General features: G+C 34.9%; 2 protein-coding genes across 3 annotated transcripts in view; one reads left to right on the top strand and one right to left on the bottom strand.

The window, feature by feature from the left end:
* The window catches only part of LOC119837342 (autophagy-related protein 16-1), a 124,120-nt gene that overhangs the window by 62,299 nt on the left and 40,946 nt on the right, over positions 1–20,875 (bottom strand). The gene's annotated exons all lie outside the window — the stretch shown is intronic.
* LOC119837337 overlaps positions 7,959–20,875 on the top strand; it is a 37,760-nt gene continuing 24,843 nt past the window's right edge. Inside the window, exon 1 of the mRNA XM_038362886.1 lies at positions 7,959–8,169. The gene's annotated coding sequence lies outside the window, so the exon portion shown is untranslated. The remainder of the gene's footprint in view (positions 8,170–20,875) is intronic.

Raw genomic sequence — 20,875 nt, forward strand, 5'->3', positions numbered from 1 at the left:
GAATATCATAAGGCAGCTGCGGAAAAAGTAAAATTGATATGTGCTTCCTTGCGCTTGCGATGACTAACAAAACTTTCAACAGGATTTTATTTGATCGCGTTAAAGTTTCTTTCCCTAGATACGTGAAAAATTTGTATTTCTATGTCTATTTACTTGTTGTTAGAAATCGAAATGATTGTTTAAATTTACGTGATTCTTATCTTACAGTATCGAAATTGTATCACAAAAACTATTCAACAAATATTTTGCAAATAAACACTAGAGCTAATTAAAACAGATTTTATGAATCCGGATGCTGCTTTTCAATTCCATCCACATTATCGTAAACAGTAATGTTGTCATTTAACTTTAAGTGGCACTAAAGAATTTAATTATTGGTAGAATGTTTGCGGCATTAGTTACTTAATATGAGTCACAGAATGGCAACGTAGATTTCTCGAGTGTAAACTAACGACGATATTTGTGTACATCAGTCTGCATTTAATGAGGCTGCTTGAGAGATACCGTGAAAATTGACTCTAAAACGGGTACTGTATGTACGAAATAAATTTACATATAAACGAGATATTTCTTTTCAGCGAACAAGCACGTCCAGGGCGGCGGTTATAATGGTTGGTTGTAATATGCGATCTTTATTGCTGTATAAGTTTCTCTATTATGGTGGCGATTATTTTCAATTTACCGCTACAATTTATTGAAACATGCAATGGAGATAAATCCATGATGAAAGCTTAAATACCGCACCAATAATTGAAGCCCTTACTAGCCCAGTAAACATATGATAAACGTAGCGTTAAAACGAAAAGTCAATTCATTTTACTACATCTTTAATATTATGATTTTGGATGTGTATTTAATAGTACGAACGCTTAGGATTCAAATTTGATATAAAATATATTAAGATATATTCATTAAAAGGTATCCCTTTAATTTATATAAATAACAATCAATATGTTGAATTTATTAAAATAATATGTGGGATTTGAGGCTTCACCACGAATTAGGATAGCACTTATCAGCGTAAAATAGTTAGGGGAACCGAAGATGCATATCCTTTTCCTCACCCTTCCCATTCGATTCTTTTATTCCTTTCATCCCATTTCCTTAAAGGCGAGCAACGTAAATGCGTTTCTCGTTCTGCAGAGGGCCTACTCCTTCACATGATCATGATCATAGGCGGTGGTCGCTTCCCATCCGGTGAACCTACGACTCGATGGTCTACTCTAACATAAACATAAAATATATTTCTGCATTCGAACTTTTATGACAACCACTTGAGCTTCTATTGCTATTGAATATGAATTCAATAGTGTTGTCCTTAGTAGTCATTTTTTCAACTTAAAAAATCCCTCATGAGCAATTACAATAAAGCATTATTCCTACATGCACTATGGGAAAACAATCAACGTTTTGTGTCAGTTTCATGACCTAAAGTTAAATTATTACACATTACGCTTTCATAGTTTATTAGTTGCGCGTGCCCTTCATTTGTTTTAAGAGCGCCTTTTACAATGATGGAACGATATACATGATTAGTTCTCTTACATATTGCCATAATTATTATGTGCTGGCTTAATGATTATCAACAAAACGTTATAATATTAAAACACATCGTTAAATATGTTCAATGAAGTAATTATAGTTGAATAATTATAGATTGCGTGTGTGGACGAGTATGAGTTTTTATAAAAAATATACTACTTACTAATATTATAAATGCGAAAGTTTGTAAGTATGTGTGTGTGTGTTTGTTGCTCTTTTACGCAGACTACTGAACCGATAGCAATTAAAATTTGGTACGTAGATAGCTGGACAACTGGAATAACACATGGGCAACTTTTTATAACGATATTCCTACGGGATACGGAGTTACGCGGGGAGCAGCCAGTGTGATGTAAATACATGTCTAGTTTTACAATATACAAGCTGTTCGCCCCGGCTCCGCCTGTACGCGTATATACGTCTATCATGAAGCAGTGCGATAGATTTCATTTAAAATGAAATTACATCTGTTTGAATTCTGTTTTAATTTTTTTTACGTTTTATTATAACATTATGTAATAATATATTGTCTTATTAACGTGTGCAATATACGTTACATTAACCACTTTAGTCGTTTAATCGATTAATTTGCTAATTTGCAAAAACATAAGAATACGAAATGTAATTGCGGTATAATCGTTTCAAAAAATTATTTTATAGTATACATCGAGTACAGGTCTTCAAAATTAATGAATCTTCATCAACTCACTCCAATAACTCAATCAAAACATACCTACACCAATCCTGAGTTATGACTGCGGTGTAGCGGGTCGAACAGGTAGTATAAAATATAAATTATGTGTCGATAACAATATTTAATTAATTGCGTTGATTTACTTACATAACGGTGAAGTTAAATTTATGTCTGAATTGGAAAACATGTGTACGAACGCAATAAAGTTCCTGCACTCAACGCCGTAATATCTCGCATTAGCTGTAACTATACCTTTGGCGTGATCAACTCAGTGGATTCCTAATTGCCCCCTAACTAAAATTACACTCTCCGGCTTCTGTATCAGAAGCTTTATAAACTTCTTGCTATTTATGAGAAAACAAATGATTCAATTCTCGTAAACAGCATAAATAAACTCATGACGTGTAATGTTGACGGGCGTAAATATGTTCTTGTTCACAGTTTTGATTTCATTGCAAGGCAATAAGTTATAACGGGCTACTTCAAATACCGGTGTAAACAGTAAAAATTCATTAGAATAATAATTCCGAGATGATTATAATTATGGTTAAGAAATACTATTCTTAGCATTACAATTATATATATTAACTTATGTTGAAAATGTTTATTTTTTTAAACTTTTTAACTAATAAGCTTAACTGATTGTCTTAAAAGGCGATAACAGACTTTCAACACAAAATTAATCATATTTAATTTATGATTAGAGAGTGACAGTGTGATGTTATCTCTATAAGTATGTTCTATGAATATACATCAATAAATATAGTCCAAGTAGTTTAAGCAGATGTAATTTTATCGATCAATTTCGAAACATCGTTTGCAGTTTGATAGATAATGGAAAACAAAAGGGAATGTGGCCACCTTAGACACCGCCACCGCACATCGCTTCAATAGCCGATAATTACGACGCAATTACGTGTAATGAACGCGCGTAGCTATTCTTTGCGTATCGTGGCCGTGTTGAAGCCTACTTCTAACCTAATTGCCCCTAATCACACGTCTGTGATACACATCGAACATACTTTAAACGCTGAAATTCAATTACGGGATTCGAGGGGCTTTATTTGATTTCTGGATTCCTTTTACTTCAACGTACATATATTTCTAGATAATAACATATCTCTATCTAATTAAAGTTAATTTAATATGAAATTGATAAATCGAGAACGGCAATCGAGATGTTCTACATGAAAAAAGTCTTCTTGATACGTTTTTTATTTTCATTTAAACACGCACAAGTAATTCAAGTATATCAATTAATAGCGAACAAACATCTAATTACGACAAGTTGGGGTCGAGAAAGATTGATGAGTTCAAGAGTGTATGTTTAAAACAAAAAACTTATCATTAATTTCGAGAATACGTTTTGCATATTTGATTCTTATTTCATTTCAAAGGTAGTGATTACTCTTTCCATTTCCATATCAAATCTCCCTTATTTCCTCATTTGTAGGATGGTGCTAAAAAACTTGCAGATGATTTCAATGAGGTCTGGAGCGTGTGAAGAGAGAATTGCCTTCATCGAGTAAATATAGAGCGGTCATAAAACAAACACAAAGCAAAAAATATTACGTGGATCTTGTCCTTTTAGTTAGTAGTGGTCAACTTAGTAGTTCAAAACTCCAATGTAGCACGCATTACGTTTATTGTACGTTAAGAACGAAGGGTATAGACTACTGGCCTTCATTGCTTAGAATAAGTTCAAATATCCGAATAATACTCCGTACTGTTCGGTATGTGGACATGTACTAAATGTGAAGTCAATTAAAAAAATATACACGATTATCAAAATATCATTGTGATGTAATTTTTATTTATATAGTTGGTGCTGTGGTAGTTCTAATAAATACAGTATACCACTAATCGTATATTCACCGTTGGTTATAATATAGATAAATAAACCCTCATGAGAAAGTCAGTTAGAACATTAATAGGTTAATGCTGATGAATGTAAGATTTACATTAATACAATATGCAGTAAAAATATGCGACCACTTAATATATCAGCCGCTTGAATATTGATTATGGCCATCTACTCATTTTTAATGTTTCTAGAAATATTGCATATAATTTAAACATAAACCTACACTTAACATTTTATAAACCACTGATAAATGGATGGAGATAAGTGAAATTCTATAAGCATTACAAAAAGTAAAACCAAAGGACGGGAAAGTATAGAGTCATTGCATCCTCTAACACCAGTTCTTACGCCGTGGTATTATTAAAGTATTTCTCTACGATGCAATCGCAAATACCGAAGCAATCGTATCCTTTAAAATTACTGCTCTAATTCGAGATTTGTTCGCTCCCTTGATCGTGTTGAGTGAGCTAGCTCCAATCATGACGATAATACATATATACGATACGAAGGCTTATAGCCATTAGAAATTTCTCTCATCCTGGTGCTGTAATGGGCTATAAATGCATTTAGACGTTTATACGTGTAGCTTGAATTACATGTGCTTCACCGCTTCCGCTTTTTTGATGTTCTTTTTACCATATCACCGGATCGTGTGCAATCTGGTTTATCGCATATGTTATCCGTTAAAATCTGTCACATCATGCATCTCACTTTTCAGTTTGTTGACTTACATCTCTACAATGTAATACTACGGGCGGATATACTGGATTTATTAGATCATAAGCACTATTTACATATGAACTTTCTCATTGAAAAAAAATGTCTACAGATTCACAATAAATCCATTAAAAATAAAGTACCTTACTATGATAGTAAAGGCTTTGTATCTTAGAGATTAGAATAAAATATTGTATAAAAATTTGACATATACTTTATCGACAATCATATATTTGTCTTTTATCTCCAAGGTTATTGAACTCACTCACTAGTATTCTTTTATCACTTTTATAATTAAACGGAAACAATACAAAACTGCTAAACCATACAGTTCGAAGCAATATTTAATTCCTTCAATAACAATATACATGACTATACATTGATAAAATCCATTGCTATCCACAGTAGAGTTTAACAAAAGGCCTTACAAACAAATCAACAATCAGATATGTTAAAATATTTCATTGCAACGTCATGTCCAACTTTCCTTACAGGCTATGATAGTATTGAATATTTGCAATAACTACGTTCAAAACAGGCTAGTCAAACGTCTAGTAAATCTTGAATAGAATTTAATGTACAAATCGACTGGAGAATATTATGTATGGAAATACGGCTTGGATTGATGGAAACGACCGATAGAAATACTAACGGGCCCAATAAAGGTTAGGAGTGCAGGCGAGGATTTGAACTTGGGGCCCAAGTAGCGGTTCAGATTCGTGCTGAGTCTGTACCTACTAAGGAGCTTACGATTGGTAATTGACACTAAATACCATGATGGGTACTGCATGCAATTTAAATATCATTGAGCGAAAAGTAGGCAGACTCGCAACTCTATATTAATAGGACGAAAGTTTATTTTTATCGCTATTTTGTGAGAAAAATGGTACGTTAGCAATATTACTTTATCAATTGTACATATAACAAGATCACGTGCGTACATTACCGTTTTGTTTTTTCTTAAAAGCTTCAACATATTTCAATCGATAAGGAACAAATGCAGCTAATATTATTCTCTCCGAACATTACGAACAAGCTCGCAGCTCGTAAAACTAGTAGTTCTAATAGTAATATCTGAGGTCCGCTTTATCATCGCCGCTTTCAATATCTCAAACAATAGTTTATACTCTAATCTAGTGTTGTAATGTATACTGGCGCTATGTAAGCAATTATTTCGTGAGAAAATACGACGTGAATTCTTATCTAGCTGTCATTATTACTATTTATATCGTAATTTATAAAGAGTTGGTGGGTACACTTAGTTTATTTTTCATAGTTGACGCGAACTAGCCGTGGTTTATTTGAAATAATCAATATTCATGCTCATAACAAGAGTGAAATATTGAATTACTTCCTAAATTTTGAATAGAATTTAGAGATAAGGTTATGAGTATAATAAATGTTCTGTATATTATGGTTGTGATATTGATGCTTAACTATAATATATGTATGATATTTTATTTGATAAGACATTTAAAAATTTGGAGAAGAGTTTTTTTTGCCCGCTCAAATAATTTTTTTATTAGTTTGCGAGATCTTCTATATACAAATTATACATATTGATCAAGTTACTTCTTTTCCCTTACATAGCACTCAGAGCATGCTTAGGCATAACGCTAAGCTAAGAAAGACCCGGATAAATAAGTATTCCGAGTATAGAATTTAGTAGTAAAAGGTTTTAAAGGATTATTGTGCTAGACTTTTTACAAATATACTACAAGCTATTCTAGGCGATTGAGTAATAAACATTGAAACTTTGAGTTTATAAATAGAATTAAAAGCGGTGGGTCATTTGTGAAGTCGAATAATTGAAATTTTTGTCTAAAAATACATCTTGGTTTTTTTTTTCTTGCATTAAATGGGTGCGATGTTATGCCATTGAAATCAATTATCCATGTTCGTTGAACTTAAACAGATTATTCTATTGTTTGGATTTTACACACCATTCAAACATTACCGACGTACTCTGAATGTTTGCGTACAAAATAAAAGGAATCACATTTCGTTTCATTCGTTCGTTTGCATATATTAAGATTCGGTGGCAATTTTATACACATATATTTTATCGTACATATGATACAACAAGTTTAAAAATAGTATGAGAAAAACTGATTAGTAATAATAATGAATAAATTATGTAAGCAATTATTTAATACAGTTTTATAATAGATTAATCAATTCTACTCTTTGTCACAAATTATTTTCATTAATAATTTTCCTCATGCATTATGAGATTACGTTGAATTTTGAAAATTTACCAAAATATATTTGGTTTGTATCTGTATTTATTAAAGCTTCAAATTTTTTGATTTATACAGAAGTTATGTTTAGTTTCCTTTTAATAACTTTAAGCACAAGCGAAAATTGCGCAAAATCCGTTGACATGTTTTTGAGCTTACTGGATTTAGATCAGACGCAGTAGGGGGTTTATACTATGTAGTGATTTCGCTTCTCATTGGTATTATTATAAATAAACGTAAGACGGGAAGCTCGATGGTCGGAACTAATTATATAGCGCTGCCTGATCTTGGGAATATGCCTTCGTGATATAATCAATTGCCGATGAAGTAATAACACCATACTAAGAAACAACACTTAAATTATACAGGAAGATAATTCAATAAAATGTAAACATCTCATAGTAAATCCAATACAAGTGAAAGCTATATTAGAGACTTGTATTTAAAGAGCGTGCGAGGTTTTAGCATAAAATAGCGAATAATCAACCGTGTCCTTGTGACCCATAGAAAGTAGGGGTTATCTGCATAAACGATTCTTTGGAGTAAATATGCCGATTTGTAGTAACGTCGATGCGCGACCTACTTGAGAGCGAAATGCATTTTCCAATGTGATCTTTACTTTACTTTCCTGGGTTCTTTATTTTTTATATTTCACAGTCTGATTTGTAAGAATGCATAAAAGTTTGAAATGTATAAATTGAATTTAAATTGACTGAGGACATGCACGTGTGCCTGAGGTAGGTTTACATTGGAGTACAGAGCGGCCGCGGCTCGGACCCGCGACGTTCAGAACTATCTCTCCCTTTCTTTCGGCTTATCGCTCTCTCTCTCCGTCCTTCGGCGGCTCGTTCCTCTTCTTCTTGCAAGGTTAAGGTTACGTCAGACGTGTTATGTTATAACCGTTGGGACGCACTCCAGCAAGTTCAGTGTCTCGTCGAGAGTGGCCGCGGCACGACTCGCGACCAACGCAGCTCGCGTCATCCCCGAGGACTGTGCGCCCGCCTGTGATATACGAACAGTGAAAAGTTCATGAACTGGGTGTTGAATTTGTTTGAACTTGAACGTGAAGATCGACCCTGAAACCCCCTTTGTTTATCCAAGCCTCTCTGAAGGTACGTACTACTGCTGAAACGAATTGCGTTCGATACTATTTCGTTTTTAATTGTCGGCGTAAAAAATTGACGTTAATTAAAAATATATATCCAAAAGAAATAGTATTTAGTTTGATCCTGTGGTTGGCCGGTATATCCTGTTCAATAACTGGTCTATAAATATTTTATGTTGGTTCCAGTGGCTGCGTAAGGACGCCACAATTTCTGCTTTGGTATGAGATAATTAAGAAGATTATCTCATATTTGTGCGTTGTTGCAATTAAAAATAAAAATCAGTATAGGGCTAAACTTGCTTCCAAAGGGGAACAACCTGTGAAAAATGCATCGATAAACCAATATTAATAAGCTAAGAGAGTATGTCATGAACTTTGAACACGCATCGGAAAGCAAATGAACAATTGTATAAATAACGACGATTTATCACGCAAACTGTATTAATCTCCGTAATATAATGATTTAATAGGAATTTCATAATAAACGGACGTTGAGGACGTTTCTAGATAAAAAATAAAAACGATAATTTTCTTTTTAAATACATGTCTTTTATAACTGAATAAATTAGAAATTAAAAAATCATACTTTATTAAATAATTTTCAGAGTACTAACGGTTTGGATAATAAATTTAATTAGGAAAAACATTTTGCAACACTTATGAATCAATTTTATTTATTTTCTATATTTATTGCATCTCATAAATGTTACATTTATCGTTGAAATATGACGAGATGTTATGTTGTCCCGTTAGGGTTGGTGCCCATCGGAAGGTTTTTGCAATCGGAGCACTTGTCTTCACTATGAGCGATAAGCTTCGATGCGCAAGCGCAAAACGTATGATGGGTTGTATTTAGATCCGCATCGTCTACCTTCAAAATAATTAATTTTTTGTTCAAAGACATAGATAAATTGCTAAAAGTTTTATTATTGAGATAAATAGAACTTTTTATAAAATACTTCATATGGCTTAATATTAAATATAAGAATATTTGATAAATAACTGTAAAGCATATAAATACAAATATTCCATCTCATGTTAGTACATAAAATTTTTTATAATATGTTGTCGCTATTTTATCGAAAGTAAAATATAAATAGCACACGATCTCAAGCGACACCATTTAAAGAGCAATGCAATTAAAAGAAATGTTTTAATTAATATATGGAGGCATTAACGTAGAGACGGTATCTTGGTATCTTTCGGTTGGAATAAAAGACTTCAACGAGCGCTAGGTCTCAGCGTGCCTTACCGTCCACATATGATACACAAAATAAAATACGATATAAAATTGTCTTATAATCTAGATCGGAGTAGAGTCGTAAAGTGTTAACTATAAACGCGTTTTTGCAAGCACGTAAATTCTTTTTTTCTTTACTTTTAATGCAGGCCATACTTTTATTGATAGTGCATTATTAAGTCAAAGTCCTTTATAACATTTTTCTTAATAGTAAAGAGAAGTTACCATCTATACTGTATACATGTAAGTAGTTTAAATAACACAGTTAGTTTTTACGAATTGGCTTTAGGCTCTCCAATCTAATATTATTTGTCTCATGGTTTATAAGAATACATTTGTTTATAAATTTTGTTATAACAGTAGCCGGTATAAAAGCTCATGATGGTCAAGTTTGGTAAAATAGGTAAAACTATTAAGTTCCTTTACTTATGCAAAAAAATGTCTATAAAATTATATAAATAAAATAATGTATAATCAAAAGAAATTTAAAATATTCTTATGATGATTACAATCATAATTTGGTGGATACTATAATATGTCAAATCATAATATCTCATGTATATTTTCAGTCATAGCTGTGACATATATATTTTTTCGTAGTCTTATAAGCTTTAAGCTAAATATTTATTTTAGAATGACCATCATAAATGTGAACTTAATATCTAGTATAGGATAGAATCATTTATCTAGTCACCACTTGCTCGTTCACTAAAGAGCTATAAATTCAAATGAAGTACGACTTGACTTTTGTACTCCATCTCACACCAATAATTCCTCTAACTATAAGGCTCGGCGCCCAAACTGAGAACATTAACCTCGTTTACAATTCTCAGTGGGTGAACTTGGGTATCGCAACAGGTACTTACTGACGGTTGTACACAAGTATAATGTCAGTAAACGTTCCATAGAGTACAAACGAGCCGATATCCACGACCCGGGTCAACATTAGCGCAAGATCGCTTTGAACGTAGTAAATTGAGACATACGAACGTAATGTAGTCTCTCCGTAGACGTTGATCGTATTTCTCTGTAATCTATGATATGTTATTAATAGCTATTCCGTGCAATAGGAAGAGGTACAGTTCGCTTCAAACCCGCAATTTATAAATATCTTATTGAGTGCATAGCGGCATTCAAAATGCTTCGGAAGTCGTGACTTCGTCGAAAAACATTTGTAAAAATGTTTTATTTTAAATATTGTAATTTACTAGTCAGCTAGTATAGAAACCTTGTGAAAGTAACATAAATACACGGAGTTTAAATAATTTGAAACGCAGTTATTAAGTAAACTCGACGATTATTGCTTTCTCGTTGACACGTACACACAAAAACAATATGAAATTTCACGGTTAAACGCTGCATATTCGCCGGCGTTAGTAGGGCTTTCGTATTGATGGGTCCGCCTGACCTCTTTGCCAGGGCGCAGATTATAATTAAGAGGTCACTCGAGAATGGAGTGTTCGTGACCGCCCGCGCATCGGTGACACGCTACTCTTAGTACTATCGAGTACAAGGCAAGACTTCGTTCCGATTTCCCGATAAGTGCATTGGAAATATCGATTAAGAGGCTGATGAACTTGTCACTACATGGCGAGCCGCATTAGAGAGAACGCATTAAGTGGTCGGTGAATTGAACACAAATTGTTTTCATCAAATATAATCTAAAAAGAATGAAGTTCGTTGTTACCAAATACAAAACGGTACGATGAGATTTATTTCTACGTCGCAAGGCACACGGAACTTTCTTACTATGGCGTACCTTTTTAATATGTATGATCAAAAGTCAGAGGAAGTAGTAGCTGGTTCCAACGTTATTTTTATAAAGCCGTGCCTTCTTCGAGGCACCACGTTGATTGACGTCGCATTAAAATTCATCGATTCTTGTTATTAGCGACTTTACAGTTACATTGATATCGGCCAACGTATAATTTAAATACATTTAGTGGCAGTTTTTACACACTAGAATCTGTAATGTAAACGTCCCCGTTTATTTTATAATGGTTTTATTGACTTTAAAGGATTATTTAATATATGAACGTTTAATGGCTTTTTGTTGACTTGATGGGCAATAAATTATGTATTTATTGATCACCGTTAGTGTGGTAGAAGCTAGTACTGATTGATCCCTATTTATAAAGTAATATTTAAAGGGCGGCGCGGTCGTGCTCGAGGTCAGGACGGATTCCATCAGGCGCGGTTTCCATGAAGGATTTTAATTACGCTCAGCGGGTAAACGACCTCGTCCAAGCTACTATAACATCCAGACATTTTGACAACAGCCTCTACACGCGGCAGCTGAGTCTGATCGATTGGGCGCAAAGAAAAAATAATTGTGCTTATTCATCGACTTTCATTAGAAAGTTCCTTAAAGAATAAAAAGCTCATAGTCTTCGGGATGTATCCGTGTGAGTAACGATGGAATGATAATGAAAGACATTATTTCGAAGTTCAGACCGGCCTATATTAGGTCAAATCAAACTCTGCCTTGTACTTCATTTATTCAAATTCATTTGAATTCGTAAATATGAAACAAAAATTCTATGACGATGATAGTGAAAAATTAATTAAAAGTTGTTGTAATACACTAACAAAATGAACATTGTATGCGAATACATTTTTGATATGTGAAGGCATGCTAAATTCATTACGTCCGGTGGCAGGTTTCCCGATTTTCTAGTTGGGAGACAACACAGTCGCATAGCCAGACGGTAGGCAGGCATTTACTGCGCGGAAAGCATTTCGTACAGGTGGAGGCAGGTGCGCGCACAATGGCCACCGTGCGGAATAAACAAAGTATAAATCATGTGTGTTTGTGTCACTGGGCAGCTTTAAATGAATTAAAGCTAATAATTTCTATTGCTATTAAATAAACTTGAAAGAAGCTTAATATAAATTCCCTTGTGACGTGGAGTAACGTTACATGAGTATTGTTTTCGTTTATACTATACTCAGGGTTGATTTAAAAACTAGTTCTCCATGTATTGAAATCGATACGTGTTTATTTCGTATTTAATAAAACAGTCATTTTAAATTAGGATAGCTAGTATATTAAAAAGATAATAATTACATTATTTATTATTTAAAATTCAACTTGCAGGAAGATCATTATAGTGCTTGTTACTTTCATTAACAGTTATATCAGCCGCTTTAAAAAAACAGCACCAATCAAAAAAATGCAATTCAGAGCCAAATGAGTCGATAGTCGTGTCTTAATGCGTCGTAGTGACGCGACACCATTTAGAAAATTTCGTGACACTAACAGGTAAACTATTCAGTACTAAATATGCAAAAAAACTCAGCTAAACTAGGTTCCGATCTCCCAATGCTAACAAACAACCGTTAATTGTTCCACATTTCTTAGAGTCTATCGTCGGCGATATATTTCAGTTTAGGAAGACATGACACCAAATACAGGCAGATGAATTATGTTAGAAAAATTTAAGGAGTGAGTTGCGTGGGCGCCCGATGACTCACTGACACGGTTCCATGACCAAAAGTATCGTATATTTTTGGAAACATGCCAAAAGAAGAAAGGAGCGTTTAATGTTTATTTAAATTAGGATCCGGGTGCTATCGACGTCGATATTTATTTTAATTCATATTTAAGACTATAGGGAGCGTATTATGTATATTAAAGATCTGATATGAAAGGCATAACATCGGTGATATACTGTGCGAGGCAGATAAAAGGCTGAACTAATGTATATTCGCTAAGCTAAGCATTAGCCTGTGAAATGGCATCGCGGTGTGAGCTTAAATAGAGGACTCGATAGCGTTGCGTTTTATGCTCTGCCATACATTGCAAGTAGGGTAAGCTACATAGATCGCTCTCAAATTGATTAGCAGCGATACACGCGAATCGTCTAATAAAATCACTAATGGAACGGTACTGGTAGCGTGCGTCGCATAACGGCTCGCCTCTAGCCCGCTCCCACGGCAGAGGCATTATGCAACCTGCACTATACAGGCGTCAACGATCACAATGCGAGCCATTGATTGCGGTCGCGATCGAGTTCTAGACGAAAAACAGCCAGTGGAACTCGCAATTGATAATTCTTATCGATAACTGCCATTCAATCTATGACTCATTCAATATTGAAGGTATTGACCGTTGTTCGTGTACTAAAACTTTAGAATAACTTTGAGAGTAAGATGCGTGTAAATGCATTTAATTAAAGAGAAATCATGCTAATGAGGAATGTGGCTCATTTTGCCAGTTTAATTATAATTAATTATAATTTGCTACGACCCATTATTTATCCTTAGAAGCTGTAATTAGCTCTATGGGATAAATAATGCATCGTTTATGCTGATAACCTGCTTCAAGAGAACCTTTCGTTTGTTCAACGTGATAAGTGTGAGAGAGACTTAATTAGGTAATACTAAATTCAATTGATATTTAAAGTACTAGTTACAAGTCCATGTAATTATTGTTTATGTTTGAGCTACTATTAAGTACCGATAGAATAAATGTTACTACACAGACGTAGGTTCATATTTACATAAAATTAATATTTTCTCACACTCTTACGCATCCGGAAGAGTCGATAATGCGTATTTGCATAAATTAATGCGATAATTATGTGAATCACTTGTCACAAGAGACGCCTTCGATTTGCAAAGAATTTACGTTTACTTTTTTCTGCTCATTGTATCACTTATCGTAATAAATAATGCAAGAAAACAAAAGCCATATTTTACACTTTAACATCAAAACAAGTTTAAAGAATTGCGAGCCAAAAATTAATAACCAAATAATGTGATCACTGACCTTTTCGTGAATGCATCTCGCGTCATCTACCCTTCGCAGGAATGTGTAAGACCGCAGGTCGAAACAACCAATAAATTATTAAGTAGCTCCCTGGCCGTTTAGATATGTTGCGGTGGAGCTCAGCGACTTTAAATTTCTCAGTTTATTACTGAGAGTATGTGACCCAAATATGTCGCACGTTTGTCGCCTATTCGGCGTGCTATGAATGTGGAATGTCATTTACTCGCGAACGCCGCTATTTTACACCGCAATGGTTATCTCTGTACTACTATTGTACGACTCGTTCTTTACTTTTGCACTTTGAAATAACTGTCGCTGCAAATGATCTGTGAATGTGCAGACAATGAATGCATCGTACTTATCTATCTAACGATAACTTTTTGTACAACTGGTACAGGTTTTATTGAGCTTGACGTATTTCTTAAGAAATGCGTTCCAGTTGTTTTCATGTCCTTCCACGGCGTATAAATAAACGTATAAGTTTTGTAGAGTTTCATTCGCATTAAGAAATTACTGTCTAATTGTTTTAATTACATTAATTTACCTAATTAATTAAATGGGAGTGTTAGGAGTCAACGCGTCGTAGATGCATCATTAAGTAAGGATTAAATAGTCTTTTCGCGTCTGTGCTAGGATATACGAGGCGCGCTTAATGAAGTTTGTGTTCATTGTCGAAAACAGTTAGCGATAACATTCCGGGCTCAGTCGTGACGATTGGTTGCAGTAGCGTGTGTCGCGGTAACGAGTGGCTAGTGGGCGCTTTACACAGATCCAATGCAAATTGACTAGCGATTTGTGCGCGCATAAATCAGTCTCAACACTGCTCCCAACCGCATTTTGTCAATTAGCGTCAACCATATCGCCAACCATACCTTGCGATAGAGGAAGTGCTTTACTGTTGTTATTCATAGTGGCCATGATTGCGTTCACAGATAAGTACGAAATGGACCTACAAATAGCGAACTCTCACTTTAAAATAGCAGTTATTTTTATTTAACATTGTACCAGCCGAGCGTAGTTTTGTCGCCCCTAGGGTATTCATCGCCTGTATTACTAACGAGAAAGTGAATTATAAGCTTGGAATAATTGTCTAGAGCGGTTTGTGCTGCCGCGAGAACTAAATTACAGGGGAGGTTCTACAAAAGGACGTCTTGCAAAAACATTAGAATTTCTAACTTCTGTTTATATTGGGAATAAATCTTTATTTTTGTATAAACAATAATAAGATATTTTATTATTGCAGATAAGGGTAAATATTGTGATTTATCAACCACGAAATATTTTCAACGTTGGGTACAAGGCGTTGGCTAACATAGTGGATTTATCCAGATATTAACTTGGCCAATTACTATAAAAGATTGTTTAATTGATTACTCAGGAAGGTTTAAGCCTAGTAGTGTGGAAAGTGAGAAGTTAGAGTTAATTTATATTATCTGTATAATGGATCTCAATAGTAGCAACAATGTGTAATTAATGAGGCGTGCTCGAAAGCTTTCGTCTCGCATAACAAGTGCCAGTTATCGTTAATGAATATTGTCTTAGAATATTGTCGCGAAGGGCTCGATTCTCAGGCTATCGAGGGCACCTTAGCGCTTGATACTTATCTAATGACAGCGGTAATTGTGCGTGCTTTTAACACAAACGTTAGTTATGCAAACAAAGACTAGATCTTCGATTAACCGTATAACAATGTTTATAAATGGTTTGTATAACAAAATATCGAACAACACACTAAACCATCAATAAAAAAACATCATAAAATATGAGGAATTAAATACGAATAACAATTTTTTTTTCATCAATTTGCATTGTAACGTTTTCCTCACACTCTATAAAGCTACGTATAGCTAGTATAGCGTAAGCTTTGAAAAAAAATTAATCTCTACTCAATTCCTTTAAATTATTGTATTATTTATATAGTAAAATAAATAAACGATCATTATTAATTAAGCTCCATACTATTTTTGGTCGTTGAATCAATCAGTGGATGCGTTAGACGAGATTGTATAATCAGGCGTCACAGGTGGGCGGCGCGCAATCCTGACACCTTCCCTGCCCACGCGCCAATTATGTGGGAAGAAGTTACGATTCCGGCCACGATACAGCACAAACAGAATCACCTGACTGCCCAATCGAACGCTTATCGGCTAACTATTAGCTCGTGTCGAAAGCGTTCCCCTTGTTTTCTGTATGGTACAATAATTTTCACCGCTGTCAATTATACTTATTTGTAGATAAAGGATGTAGTCTATTGTTTTTGAACGTACGTAACAGTTTTCGGGTTCGTAACAGCATCAAATAGGTTAGAAGTTTAGGAACTTTTCGTATTATTCTTAAGATTAATCTTAAGGAAAATAAATGAATTACTCTTTTCCTCGTTCTGTAAAAGAACACATTTTAAATAGATTTAGGTTTATTTTTACACAGGCACCCATCTAATCCTCTATCCTTCATCAATCAAAAATGTTGAACAAAACACAATCGAGAGCGAACAGCAATATCGCGATGAGCGTGCACACATCTCATCGATAATAACGCATCGAAGGGACGTAATTACAATAAATATCGCTCACGTGAACTAGAATAGCTAACATGACGCGTCGACGCTACTATCCTCGCGCTTGTAATTATGCAACACGTCCACTGAACGGACAATAATGTAATGCGTAATAGTCATAGATATGGAGGGACTCTAATCGATTTACAATGCGGTATTCTTTTTTTGAATCAAGATGAGTTTCTAGTTTCAAATCTAATGTGTATTATAATCGGCCAACGCATAACGTATGTTTCTACAATCAATTGACATATTTGGGCATGAATTGTATTAAGTATACAATTACAATAGTAAATAATTTATGCATGTTCTTGTAATTGTTACCTCATTAACATTCTGCATTTCGAATCAACATGTTATTAGTGCTGTTAATTATATAAGAAAATATATTTTTTGCACACAGCAGTTCAATAACCGGCGAGTGTTGCGTAATGTTAGCTTGGATGCACCATAAATGACAAACAATATTAAAAAAAGAAGCATTTGGACGTAAGAAAGCACAAGAATAATAATAGAGTCGACGTTCTATGTTATTACCGTAATGTCAGGTTGCTCGGTCTCGACTCTTAGATTCCCGGACGTTAAGATGCTTCGCGGGTGAAACTAAAAAGCAACAAAAATAGCAAAAATGTCTGCGCTGCCACAACTCTATTAGATTGTCTACTATGGTTTTTGTCGAGGTTGTCGTCGATTTACGTTAAGGTAAAAAATCTTCATCTTATTTTAAAATAAAAGTTGGCATAGATAGATGGAACTTCTCGGTCTTGTAAATTGAAAATTAGCAAAAAGCTCTATTGTTTGCTTTAGTTTAAAAACATTCCTAAACGTTTTATTTACAATTTTGGGGTGGAATTATTCAACTTATATTTAAATTTGTAGAGAATATTCAATATTTTGAAACACCCTTGTTTTTATCTTTTTCCTTTTAGGATAAACTTTAGATTCACACGCGTGTATATGACAGTATAATATTATAGCGACAGGGATCGTAAAGTCAAAAGGGTTGGTGGTTTTAATTGATTAATTCCTTGTATAAACAGACATACGTAAAGTAATCATTAGCGAATTAGAAAGGAAGAGTGCATGTCACAGCGGAGAAGCGCAACGGAGAAAGCAGCTGACATATCGCGAAAGGGAACATCTTCACTATACGATACATTGACACGACTTGAACTCACCTTACCCTCTTTGGATCGACAACAGGATTCATAGCAAGAACTCGAAGCAGCACTTTCCTCATACCTTGTACAAGTTTTTCTAAACGTAAATAGCATCCAGTCGAAGAGCGAGTTGTTGAATTAAATACTTCCTGAATACATTTATTTAAAGTAGGTGTTCTTGAATCCATGAGCAAATGTATCTTGTATTCGCTAGCCACTGAACGCTCGCGGCGCAATCGGATTTCCCGCGATTATTGGTTTTATTTTGCGGCGCGCTTTGTTGCTGATATCAATCTAACGGTATGGTACGGATGCAGGAATTTGCATGCTGTATCCATTAAGTAAACCGTTGCCAGTGGAAGTTATTAAAATGCCTGTAAGATCATACCGCTTTTGACGGAGGTGATAAAGAGGGAAGACCGAATCGTGAGCGAGCCTGGAGCCATAAAGCTTTTTGGATCCAATCGAGCTCCCGAGAAAGTACCGCAAACGAAATAAACAGACGTAATCTTTGGATGTATCCTGTATTTATAACAAAACGAGACTTAGTCCGATAATAATAAATTAATACTCTCCGGGTATATATTATATTAACGTATATAAACAATTCAATGCACACTACGGCGAGATAGTTCCGTGATTGCTAAGCAAGAGTATTTTATTGTAATCATGACCCGGGATGTGCATGCACTTTTACTCGTAATGTGGACACAAGGTTAGAAAGTGGGGCCTTGAAAGGCGTCAGATACTAAAGCAGCCGTTGAATCGCGTGACAACTCAAGACTGTGAACATTATCATTCTACGTACGACGTTAAACCACTTATTCGGCTCGCGGTGACCGTTAACCAGCGCACGCACGCCGCTCGCCTCAATGGCATATTTTTCCTCGGCGAAACTCTACGCACATTTGCCATTCAAGATTAACCCGGTCATCGTCTTTGTTTACACGAGCGTCGAAGGCGAGAAGGAATTTCTTTACTTAGATATCGATTCTTGTTGTTACGAACTGAAAGTATTTGTCAGAGCATTCCTGTGGTAATCTTGGCCCCGATGCGATTTACAAAGCAGTCATAACATGCCACAAGAATAATGTTTCGTTAAAAATATTTTATAATTTACGTATGACAACTAAAAAGAAAATAGGAAATGTTCTTAATCTACAATGCAATGGTAATAAAGAAACGGCATTCCTAACATTTATTGCACATTGTTAAGATTTATTACAACGATATACATAGGAATGGTTCATTTGGTAAATTGAATCATCAAGTTTAAGGCGTTGATATAAACATCAGCTGTCTCGAATGTCGGCGTCGATCATGATAACGGCGTGCGTGTCTATGTTGTATGAGCGTTTAGTCCTGAGGCTAAATGGTTTAATAAAATCTGAATCATTGAACAAAATGTCGCTTTTAATTGAATGTGAATAAACAATGCAAAAAGATAGTTACACAGTGGCCGTTACTACAAAATCCTATCCTACTAATATTTATAAGGTAGGGAGGTGTGTGTTTCACGCAAAAACTATTGAATCGATTGCAATGAAATTTGGTACGTAGATAGCTGGACAAATGGAATAACGTATAGGCAACTTTTTATCCCGATATTCTCACGGGATACGGACTCACGCGGGTGAAACCGCGTGGCGCAGCTAGTTTTAATATAAACTAATAACCGAAAAATTCAAAATACGGAGTTTGCCATACAAATATTTTATTAATTATAATAGTTAGTTATTTTCACTACATTTATTAAAACTCTAACTACAGTAAATCTTAGTGTTGCAATTGCGAAGAATTATAAAGATATTTGGGCCACGCATCCACATTGCAATGTCGTTAACATACGGGATGTTCATGTGTGCTCGATATTGCAGAAAGTAAACCGTACCCACAAACATCTCATACGTTGTGTTGAAATACAAGTCCACAATTCCAGATGTCGCAAGTTTCATAAACAGGTTGAATTGCAAACTGATTTAAATACGACCCTTGTTTTTACAAAGCCTTCGGAGGCTTTCACACAGAAATTGCATTATTCAACGTGACGTTTTATGATAAATGAAGATCGCATCCGCACTTAATGAAATGACATGAAATATTTTACGCTTATGCATACATCGCATTGACACCTCGAGAATGATTTCTAAAGACTTAAACGAACCGCTCATATTTTATAGCTTCATACAATAGTGTTTAAATTTATGACTAATTTATGCATACCGAATTAAAAATTAAATATACCGTATAGCAGAAACAATTTACACTGAAATAAAGATAAATGTAATAGATGGAGTTTGAAGGTGTCACCCTTAGGGGAGAATGTGAAGTACAAATAGGTTTAACAGCGGTTTGAGTCGCAGTGATATGTGTTCGCGTGCCCGCTTGGCTGGCCCAATACGATCGGCCGTCATGCCATCCGTACATTTTAACGAGAGCGCGATTCCCCGCGCCGATAGTGACAGCCTAATGAAAACCCTTGAATAATGCATTAATACCAGCGTTAAATCGTGAGCACCTACAATCGACATAACGACTAGAAAATACTAGATGCAAATTCAAGTCAACACTCGACGCCGATAAGCTTCCGGCTCCAATTCGTGAAATTCAACTAAATGTTTGCGAGACTTTATCGATGGCCGTTTGCTAAATGAATGCTTTGCGGCAATAAATTGTAGAGATAGACAACCGCTCTCGCATTTAATCTTCTGTATTTACCGTCGGTATGGGGAAATAAGTCATTACGAATATGAAGAATGCACATGTCTTTGAAAGCGTTGCGGAAACTTTACCTTTGTGACCATTTGGTATAGTATAGCACATCGTGCCTCGTCTCACGCCGCGACCCATGCTCACCTTCCCTATTGAAATGTCAGTGCGGACTGGTGACGAGACAATCGTAAAATACAATGTTAAGGTCACATCATGACTTCAATAAACCATTCTTAACATGGGAAACGTGATAGTCGCCGAAGACCCTTTGCA

The sequence above is a fragment of the Zerene cesonia genome, chromosome 3 (genome assembly GCF_012273895.1).
Source record: "Zerene cesonia ecotype Mississippi chromosome 3, Zerene_cesonia_1.1, whole genome shotgun sequence".
Taxonomy (NCBI): domain Eukaryota; kingdom Metazoa; phylum Arthropoda; class Insecta; order Lepidoptera; family Pieridae; genus Zerene; species Zerene cesonia.